This window comes from Bos indicus, chromosome 10 (genome assembly GCF_029378745.1).
Source record: "Bos indicus isolate NIAB-ARS_2022 breed Sahiwal x Tharparkar chromosome 10, NIAB-ARS_B.indTharparkar_mat_pri_1.0, whole genome shotgun sequence".
Taxonomy (NCBI): domain Eukaryota; kingdom Metazoa; phylum Chordata; class Mammalia; order Artiodactyla; family Bovidae; genus Bos; species Bos indicus.
Genome location: NC_091769.1, coordinates 58517509 through 58526706, shown reverse-complemented (window position 1 = coordinate 58526706; position 9198 = coordinate 58517509).

Below are 9198 nucleotides of genomic sequence, written 5' to 3'. Positions count from 1 at the left end.
GCCTTCTCCAAGTATATTCACAGAGTTGTATAACTATTACCATAATGACTTTCAGGTAATTTTCATAATCTCCAAAAGATAACCCATACCTATTAGTAGTAACTCCCCAATTCCCAGCCACTACCAGCCCCGAGCCCTAGGCAAGCGCTAGTCTATTTTGTCTCAGGCTTGTCTATTCTAGTCATTTCACATAGAATCACACAGTATGTGGTGACATCCCGATTCTTGCATAGTACAATGCATCCTTCCTTTCCCCATGACTAGCAAGTAATCTGTCACATCAAATATTACTTCAACAGTGAAATTTCCTTTTCTAATAGTATTCATATTAGACAGTGAGAGGACAGATGCACACATTTTTTAATTAAAATACTATGTCAAAAATCCTTAATAACATTTATGTTTGATCTATAGAACTTCTTATAATTTCTTTTTATGATATAATTTAAAGGTTCATATTCATTTAAAAGCTTATAATAGTGCAAAAGAGGAGAGAGATGATCTTTGGAAAAGATAGATTGGCTGAGAAACTCTGCAAAAATCAGGAAGATGATTTTCCATTGCAATAATGTTCTTAGGACTCTCATATATAATTCCAAAATAATTCATACAGGTATCAATATTTACCTTTCAAATATTTAGTGATTTGCCGTCTAACTTGACTGCAGACTACAGTGAATTTTTTAACACTTACAGTGCCAATGTTCAGATTCTACTCCGGGCAAAATAAACCAGCGTCTTTGGAAATAGTATGAACACTTGATAGTGGTGCTTGTGGACTTGATTTTACATCCCTTCAAGAGGCATATAATGTCAAGTCCCATAATGAGTGATGCTAAGTTTCACCGCCAAATTAAACTGCTACTACTAAGTCACTTCAGTCATGTCTGACTCTGTTTTACCCCATAAACGGCAGCCCACCAGGCTCTCCCGTCCCTGGGATTCTCCAGGCAAGAATACTGGAGTGGGTTGCCATTTCCTTCTCCAATGCGTGAAAGTGAAGTTGCTCAGTCGTGCCTGTTAGCGACCACATGGACTGGAGCCTAAGAGGCTCCTCCATCCATGGGATTTTCCAGGCAAGAGTACTCGAGTTGGGTGCCATTGCCTTCTCCACCAAATTAAACTGGTAACTACCAAATAAATCCATCTTAAAGGTAAACATATTCTTTGCATTAGCAAGTAATCTGTGCAGTAATATTATAGAAACTTGGAAATGTCCTCACATAATTGTTTTAGAATTCATTGATAATTCTTGCAATATGAGGTTGCAGAGTGATGATTTTCTAGTTCTAGTACTCTTTTCTAATTTGTTAGCTTGTGTTCTTCTGTAAAAAGGATTTCAACTCCTCCTACTTTAAGTATCTGTTATGGCCTCATGGCTTATTTGTCATGTGTGTTACTTTTAGTTTTCCTGTGTCTTTATTTTGATGCTAAAATTGTTGTGAGTTTGTAATTGGGGGTTACTTCAAGCCAGCTCCTGTTTGTGTCCTTTACCCACTTTTATTCTATTATTGACTATTAATAACTTTTAATACATTATGTAAATTTATTTTTGAAAGTATTTTCCACAGCTTTCAAACTTGTGATAACATACTTTATAAAAAAAATTTAATTAGGTAGTTAATGTATCATTCTTTTCCTTTATGTTTTGTTTTGTCTGTAATATTTAGAATAGCATTTCTCTTCTCAAGATCATAAAAGTAGTCACGTAATTTTTCATGTTTTCATATTTCAATCTTTGATCTATAGGCAACTTACTTCAATGAAGTTATAAGGAATACATCTATCATTTTAAATACTGCTAGTGAATTATCCCAACATCATTTATGAATGAATTATCTTTCCCCCACTGATTTTTAAGTGATACTTCTATCATATAATGAATCACTATATTGCAGGAAGCTATTGCAGTGGTTCTATTTGTGGACTATAGTGTTCTTTTCCTGTGCCAGGGTCAAAATGTTCTTGTTAGAGTAGCTTTATAATTTAGTATGTGTAAGACACTTCCCTTCATTTTATTTTAGAATTTTCTTGGTTATCTATTTGTTCATTTAAAAAAATATTTATTGTGCACCTACTAGATGCCAGACTCTGTTTCAGGTGTCAGAATAGAAGAAAGAAAATTCCTGCCCTTAGTGAGCTTGCATAGCCTGGAGGAGGAGATGGACAATGAGACAAACTTATTAAAGGTTGCAATAAATGCTAAGAAAGAAACAGAATGATGTAACAGGGGACAGCTGAGTGAGGACACTGATCAGAGAAGACCTGTCTAAGGAAGGGACATTTGCCAGGATGAGAAGGAGCTGGGTCTGTGAAGGAGCACTCCAGGTAGAAGCACATGCAGAAGTCCTGTGTCAAGGGAAATCTTGCCATGTTCTGGGAACAATGTGAAGGGCCATAGGAGTGGGGCAGCATGAAAGAAGACATAAGGTGGATATTTTCAATTTTCTTTCCCCCGCCCCTGCCCTGGATTCACGGTGCGCTCTGCTCTGTACTCAAGAAGGTTGACTTCCAAGGACTGTCTCGGTGACTCCCTTGCCCTCTGGTCTCTGGTTGATTTCAGCCACCGGGGACACTTGTAGGAGATGACTGGAAGAAAGGAAAGTGGTGCCAGGAGATTTATTTCCTTGGCTCCCTCCCTGTTATTAATAGATTGCCTCATCTCGGCTGCATCCTCTACCAAAAGCCACAGTCCTGTCAGCTCACACCAGACCCAGGCCTTAGTGGTAATGTCTCCTACCTGTGACCAGGTGCAGGCTACTACACCTCTCCATGTTGTTCTGCCCAAGCCCCACCCGTACCTTCCATCAGACTTAAACTGTCAGGTCTTAGTTGCCATGCACAGGCTTCTCTCTAGTCGTGGCCCACAGACTCCAGAGCGCATGGAATCAGTAGTCCCATGGCATGTGGAATTTTAGTTCCTTGACCAGAAATTAAACCTGCATCTCCTGCACCGGAAGGCGGACTTACCCATTGGACCACCAGGGAAGGCCCTGACTTAAACTTTTAAAAAATCACTCTGGTTGTTTTAAAATATGAATTGAAGGCTTGTAGATATAGAGCAAGATGAAGGCAAGCAGAGAAATCCTATCAGGAACAGAGTTAAAACCAGGACTGCCTTGAAAATCTTTAATGTGTGGTCACTGGCTGAGAAACACATGACTCTGAGCTCCATTCATTCATTCATTCAATGTTTTTGATAATTATTTATGTTCCAGGCACTATTATGGGTACTCAGGATAGATAGATCAAAAATTAAATAGTATGTCAAAACAGAAAAGTGGCAAGAAATAATGAAAAAGTAGAGCGAGGTAATAAGGTAGGGATACAGGGGTGGCAGACATAGGTATAATTTTAAATAATCTGTCACAGAGAAGGTGACACTTGACCCAAGGTCTGGAGGAGGTGAAGAGATTAGCCATGCAGAGAATATTCCAGGCAGAGTGGGAAGGCGCTGTAAAGGCACCAGTGTGAGGGCATGTCTGATTGTGCCTGTGACAGCAGAGGCCAGTGTAGACTGAGCTCAGGGGCTTGGGGGTGCGTGCAAGGGAATGAGGTCAGGGAGGCTACAGGAGTCAGACCACGCAGGGCTTCCCTGCAGGTTTGTTTGGAGTAGATGGGGCAGAGAAGAGAGAACTGCTTTCCTCTGTGGGTCAACCCACTCTCACCCAGCCTCCTAGTGCCCACTCTTCCATGATTGATGGGAGGGGAAATCCAATAATCACTCTTAGTTTCTCAGAATGCATGAGTCCTGTCTAATTGTGTTTATGCAATGTCTGTCAAGCAGGAAATACTGGCCTCATTCGCCAACGTCTGTAAAATGTTGATATCCAAGGAGAAGAAACCTGAAATTTTACCACGAACCCTTCAGGTGCATGGGCAGCCAAGTCATCCGGGGTCCCCATGACATCAGCATGCCTACAGGGATGGCTGGAGGGATGGGCTTCGGAGCACCAGAGCAAAGCTATTGATTTTCTGCTCCACTAAGAAAGATGTTTAACTGTATTTTCAGATACACCTTTAGGAGAAAGAAGAACAATCTCTCTTATTGCTGTCTCTACTGATGGGCAGTAAATTTAAAATAACCCTTTTCTTTTAAAGCTTTTTATTGTGAAAAATTTCAAGCATATACAAAATTAGAGATTAGTATATTGAATCTGTATATGTGTACTCATTACCCAGATTCAATAATGATCAATTAATGGCCAATCTTATTTTTTATATTTAATCTAGCTATATATTTTTTCCTATTTTTAGTTTTGCTTTTGCTTTTTTTTTGGCTGCACTGACTTGCAGGATCTTAGTTCTCCCGGCAGAGATTGAACCCAGGACCCTCAACAGTGAAAGTGCAGAGTTGTAACCACTGGACAGTTAGGGAGTTCTCATTCCTGAGGTTTTAAAGCATATTCCAGGGATGGATATGGCTTGCACACTTACTACATGTCAGACACTATCCTAGGTGTTTGGATTCAGCAGTGAAAAAATAATAATAATAATAAAATAAAATTCCTGTCCACAAAAATCTCACAGTCTAGTTAGAGAAAGATAAAGAAAATCAACAAGTGCGTTATCCGGTATGTTAGGTGGTAAGAGCAATGGAGAAATATAGGCAGAGGGAGGGCGGGGAGAATGCAGGGGCAGTGGCTACAGCTTTAAACAAGGGGGTCAGGGTATGTGTGGTGAAGATTGGGATGCCTTGCTCAGATGCCACTTTAGAACTGAAAATCTTATCCCCCCAACTGCTGAAATGGAGAGGGCAATGGCAACCCACTCCAGTACTGTTGCCTGGAAAATCCCATGGATGGAGGAGCCTGGTAGGCTGTAGTCCACTGGGTCGCTAAGAGTCAGACGCAACTGAGCGACTTCACTTTCACTTTTCACTTTCATGCATTGGAGAAGGAAATGGCAACCCACTCCAGTGTTCTTGCCTGGAGAGTGCCAGGGATGGGGGAGCCTGGTGGGGTGCCGTCTATGGGGTCGCATAGAGTCGGACACGACTGAAGCGACTTAGCAGCAGCAGCAGCAACTGCTGAAAAGAACCACCTCATCCAGGGTCCTGACTGCTTCCTGGTAAGGCCTATACTCAATGACTGATCTATTCAGGAGTATAAAGGCCTACATCTCTTGCCGCAACTCCAGACAGTTCTGAAGGATCATCTCATCTTTAGATCCCCTGCAAGGTTGGCTAAAACCTCCACTGATATTGTGTCATGGCTCAGTTTTTTCCACTGGCAAATCCTTCTCATTTTTCCCTTCCATAGGTGTTGATTCAAGAGACTATCCTGCATGCTAATCTCCATTTCAGAGTCTGTTTCTCAGGGAACTCAACCTGAGACACTAGGCCTTCCCAAGACCATGATTTCTAGCAAAGATATGATCTGTGTTAAGGGATTAAGCCCTGGAACTATTTGGAGGAAGAACATTGCAAGAAGAGAAAACAAGTTCAAAGGCCCTGCAGCAGAAGTAGGCCTGCTGTGTTTGAGGAAGTCAAGAATGGCCTGGACTTCATGCCAGCTGAACACGTGTTACAGCTAGTACCTTGTGAAGATCCACAAGGAAGCACATGCTGTCAGTAATTCAGCAAGTCCTAGAATGGACCATATAGAAAGGAATCCCGGTTTGTATCCTTTAACTTCCTTTCCCACAAACCCCAAACCACTACAGAACAGGGAGAAAGCCTGGATAACCCCCTATCCCTAAATCCTGGTGCCACAGAAGCCAGCTGCAGGACCTGGGAGGGTGTAGGATGGATACTAACTTGAGGAGCCCTTGGGAAGCCTTAGCCCACCTCAGACATGACCCTGACCAGGTAGCAGTTTTACCCCTGCAATGGGAGGGGATTAGCAGGGCTGATGGAGAGGGATGATGTCTGGCAAAGTTTGGCTATTTGAGGTACACATGTGGCTTAGGAAAAGGTGTCAAGTCTCATGTAAGAGGGACTGTTGTGGATAGATTCATAAGGTGATAAAATTTATTCAACAGACATTAACTGACTTCTTTACAGTACCCTAGGCACTAAGATAGAAAGGTGAGTCCTCATCAGCACCTCCTCTCAAAGAGGTCACAATAAAAAGAAAATATGAACAATGACCATGCACTGTGAAAATCACCTAGAATGGTATTGAGTAGTACCAGAATAAAAGACAAAAAACCCTCTCACTGAATTCTCATTCCCCTCTTGCTGATCTTATCACTTTCTATTTTCACATCCCAGAAGATAATTCATTTAAATTGTCTGAAACATAATAGAATATCTTTTAGTATATAAAATTATTTATACAGATTATATTGCTTTATTGAGTTTTTTTCTGATTATAAAACCAGTACATACACATGTTGAAAATTCAAGGAATTTACAGCTGCCTAATTAACAAAGAAAAAGTCCTAACCTAGCAACCACTCTAAACATAATCAGTTTAGCTCAGTTCAGTTGCTCAGTCATGTCTGACTCTTTGCAACCCCATGAACTGCACCACACCAAGCTTCCCTGTCCACCACCAACTCCCAGAGCTTGCTCAAACTCATGTCCATTGAATCGGTGATACCATCCAACCATCTCATCCTTTTTTGTCCCCTTCTCTTCCTGCCTTCAATCTTTCCCAGCATCAGGGTCTTTTCCAATGAGTTTGTTCTTCGCATCAGGTGGCCAAAGTATTGGAGTTTCAGCTACAGCATTAGTCCTTCCAATGAATATTCAGGACTGATTTCCTTTAGGAGTGACATAATGGGATAAACATAATGGGAAATAAAATTTTCAAGTCACTATTTATGAACACACACATGTACACAACTTTTATGATATGAATCATACTGCTAACAGGAAACTTGATATTTTTACTCAGTAATGTTTAACCTATCTTAAATACTACATTCTATAATGTAATGAACATCTGTTGTTTTGTTTGCCTTACTCGCTCACCCTATTCCTTCTGGGAAATTGCTCTACCATTGTTGTCCTGGAGAAAGCCCTTGTATGACTCACTTCTTCCTCCCACGACCCCTGGAGCAAATGATTGACCCAATCTGGTTTAGTCATCGTACAAACAAGGTAAGCAAACAACAGAAAACTTTGCCATCCAGCCACCTTCTCCTCCTTCCCACTCAGATTCAGTGCTGGCACTTTGCTCTCTGTAGGTGACCTATCACATTTTGTCATTTGGGCCCATTTTCTTTATTCATATACTTTTTTCATTTCCATGCTTTCACTTTCCTTGTTTTGTTTATGTATAGCTGTGCTGGGTATTCATTGCTGCCCTCGGGCTTTTCTAATTGCAGAGAGGCAGGGCTACCCTTCACTAACGCAGCGGGCTTCTCATGGCAGTGGCTTCTCCTGTGGTGCACAGGCTCCTCAGTAGTTGTGACAAACAGGATTATTTGCCCTGCAGCAAGTGGAATCTTCCCAGACCAGGGATGGAACACATGTCCCCTGTGGACAGGCAGATTCACAACCACTGGACCACCAGGGAAGTCCTCACTTGTTTCAGTTGTCTTATTTGCTCATTTTCATCTTCCTTGATGACTTCAACTTCCATCTCATGGTGAACTTCCAGATTCCACATTTCTCGTCTGAGCCACACCAACAGCCATCTCTAGTGTTGGCATCCTGTGTCAGCCTTTTTAACAGCAATGAATCCATGCCTATAACTGTAGCTGTAAAAGCTTTTGCCAGCTCTGTCTCTCTATTCTTAGTCCTTTCGTGAATACCTCTTCTGCAAGACTACTCTCCTTTGTTAAGAAAATGCTGAGTGGATAATCACGCTGACAGAGTGGCTAACAGCTCTTGAAGGAACTGGCAGCTCCTGGAACTGCAACACTGTCATGATCCTCCAATGTGGGGCAGCCATCAAGGTCTCAGCATTTGAAGAGCAAAGGTAAACAGACAAGCCTCCATCACTTCATTCATTTACTTAAGCAAGCAGATTTCCAGATACTGTAAGAAGGGCTGAGAAATGAAGGGTGAGCAAGATAAGACCTTTCCCCTTGGAGAGTTCATAGATTAGTAGGATAGACAGATATGTATACAACGAGAAATAAGATTTTATAAACATATGTACAAAACATTTTCTTAGAAAAACATGCACCAAAAGGAAATATGCCCAAAGTTAGCAGGGATTGCCTCTATTAGATGATTTTTCCCCTTTTAGCTTACTGTATTTTTAGAATTTTTCCTTCAATGTATATTTATTATTTTTGAAATGAAAAGAATCATGTACAAAGAGCAGCACAATAAGACACATGCTGTATTGGAAGTGTGCACAGTATTCTAAAGAAGCAACCAACATGTCTTGGGAAATGAACAGAAAATCTTGCAATATCTTATACTGATATGTGTCTTTCACAAGCCAAACAAATGCAATGTATGGCCTTGTTTGGATTGTGATCTAAGCAAACCATCTGTAAAAATATTTATAAGGCAAGTGGGGAATCTGAACTTTGGCTGAATATTTGATGATAGTGAAGTATTATTATTATGAGATATGATAAAGGTATGACAATAATGCTAGGAAAAAAGAACTCTTATCTTTTAGGTAAACATACTGGTATGCTTGTGGGTGAAATGATATGAAGTTTGGGATTTTTACAGGTGAATATAAAATAAAAACAGTGGTCATGAGTTAATGATTACTGAAATTGGGTAATGAATTCATGGATTTTGTTTCAATATTTTTACTCCTTTTGTGTTTGTCTGAGACTTTCTACAATACAACATGCAATAATAATATAAAATTTTCTCTAAAAAACTTCAAGTATCTCCATCTTCAAGACTAAGCTCGAAAGGCATCTTCTATACTGAATGATCAATCCATGTGTAACACTGATGAAGTTACTGTGCCTTGTATGTTGTTTATTTCACAATCACCTGATCTGCTTCAGTGATACTTGTCTTGCAACTTCAACATATATTTGTTTATATTATTCAATGTTTCTGGTGTGCTTTTACATAACAATTGAATATTTTAATCTTTTTATGATTAAAACAAGAGATCTTCTCTTTGAAACCTTTCCTGATCATTCACTCCATTATTTGCACCCCACCTGAACTCTGCATATACCACAGGGAACCCATAAACACTCTTGTGTTTATTTGTTCACTTATATTTAAGTGACATCAATGTGTAGCACGTGAAGAGCATTCAGTAAATAGTTGCGGTGGTGCTTGTTATAATCAGTCATTTCTCCCAGGCTACAAAACCAGCA